The sequence below is a fragment of the Tursiops truncatus genome, chromosome 6 (genome assembly GCF_011762595.2).
Source record: "Tursiops truncatus isolate mTurTru1 chromosome 6, mTurTru1.mat.Y, whole genome shotgun sequence".
NCBI classification, from domain to species: domain Eukaryota; kingdom Metazoa; phylum Chordata; class Mammalia; order Artiodactyla; family Delphinidae; genus Tursiops; species Tursiops truncatus.
In genome coordinates this window covers 23,583,915-23,585,869 of record NC_047039.1, presented here as the reverse complement: position 1 = coordinate 23,585,869, position 1,955 = coordinate 23,583,915, and the positions used below count along the sequence as shown (strand labels likewise).

Sequence of the window (1,955 nt, the reverse complement as noted above, 5' to 3'; positions counted from 1 at the left end):
GGAGGCAGAGATCAGGTGGTAATGTGAGTGATGGGGAGTGGCTGTAAATACAGATGAATGGCTCACTCACCCGCCGCTCACCTCCTGCTGTGAGGCCTTGTTCCTAACAAGACACAGACTGGTACCAGTCTGTGGCCCGGGTTGGGGACCCCTGCTCTAGTGGGCTTTTTGTTTATAATAGCCCCTTCCAAATTTCCCTTCTCCTCAACAAAAAGTTTCCTCTCCTTACTTTGCTGCACTTCTTTGCTGGATTTTGATGTCAAAACTCCACAGGCAACTTCCTCACTTTGACCCAAGCTCTTGATAAATATTCAGCCGATGGAATGTGCTTGGCTCTAGCTGATGCTGGTGACACTGTTGAAGATGCTAACTTTATGGAAACCATGGCAGATGCAGGTATTCTCCATCTGTACACCTGGGTGGAATGGGTGAAAGAAATGGTTGCCAACTGGGATAACCTAAGAAGTGGTCCTGCCAACACCTTCAATGATAGAGTTTTTGCCAGTGAAATTATAAAAACAGATCAAAACCATGAAAAGATGATGCTTAAAGAAGCTTTGAAAACAGGGTTTTTGAGTTTCAGGCTGCGAAAGATAAGTACCATGAATTGGCCATAGAAGGGATGCACCAAGACCTTGTGTTCCGGTTTATTGAAGTTCAGACACTTCTCTTGGCTCCATTCTGTCCTCATTTGTGTGAGCACATCTGGACACTCCTGGGAAAGCCCAACTTAGTTATGAATGCTTCATGGCCTCTGGCAGGTCCTGTGGATGAAAGCTTGATACATTCCTCACAGTATCTCATAGAAGTAGCACATGACCTTAGACTGCGACTCAACAACTATATGATACTAGCTAAAGGGAAGAAGACTGACAAGCAGCCTCCTCAGTAGCCTTCACATTGCACCATCTATGTGGCAAAGAGCTATCCATCTTGGCAACACATCACCCTGTCAGTTCTACGTAATCACTTTGAGACAAACAGTGGAAAATTGCCTGATAACAAAGTCATGCTAATGAACTAGGCAATTTGCCAGAATTGAAGAAATACATGAAGAAAGTGATGCCATTTGTCACAATGATTAAGGAAAATCTGGAGAAGATGGGACCTCATGTTCTGGATTTGCAATTAGAATTTGAAGAACAGGCAGTGCTCATGGAGAATAGAGTCTATCTGACCAATTCCCTTGAGCTAGAACACACAGAAGTCAAGTGTGCCTCTGAAGCAGATAAAGTCAGGGAAGATTGCTGTTCTGGGAAACCACTTAATGTTTTTAGAACAGAACCTGGTGTATCAGCTTCCCTAGTGAATTCTCAGCCATTCAATGGCCACTTCTCAACCAAAATTGAAATCAGGCAAGGAGATAACCGTGATTCTATAATCTGGCGTTTAATGAAAGTGGACTGAGGAATCAAAGACCTTTCCAAAGTGAAACTGATGAGATTTGACGATCCACTGTTGGGGCCTTGGCAAGTTCCTGTCCTGGGAAAAGAGCATGCTGAGGAGACGCCCATTTCTGAGCATGCTGTTTTCCACATGGACCCCACGAGCAAGAAAATTCATCTTACTGAAAATGGGCTACGGGCAGATATTGGTGATACAATGATATATCTTGTTCATTAAATTCAGGCACATTGGAGATTTATCCTGGTTTCTGGGGATATTACGACTATGACCGTGCTTACAGATGGGCTATGAGAACCTTAGGCTGGACCTAAATGTGGTTTGCTATAGTTGCGTGCCTCGAATTGCAGTTGTTTTCTGCTCCCAGATAAACTTGCTTTGCTGGTATAATAACTGGCTGTTTTATTGTCTGGTGTTAACAAAATCTTTGCAGGAAAAAAATACTACAAACAAAAGAAAAACCCAAATAAAAAATTTGGTAAATTTTTTGCTACACATATGACAGAAAACTAGTATTCTTCAAGGTGCAAAGAGTTCCTACAAATTAAGGA

General features: G+C 42.7%; 1 pseudogene; it reads left to right on the top strand.

Moving 5' to 3' along the window:
- The first annotated feature begins 269 nt into the window (after positions 1–269).
- On the top strand, positions 270–1,623 carry LOC101328295 (leucine--tRNA ligase, cytoplasmic-like; annotated as a pseudogene).
- Positions 1,624–1,955: the final 332 nt, after the last annotated feature.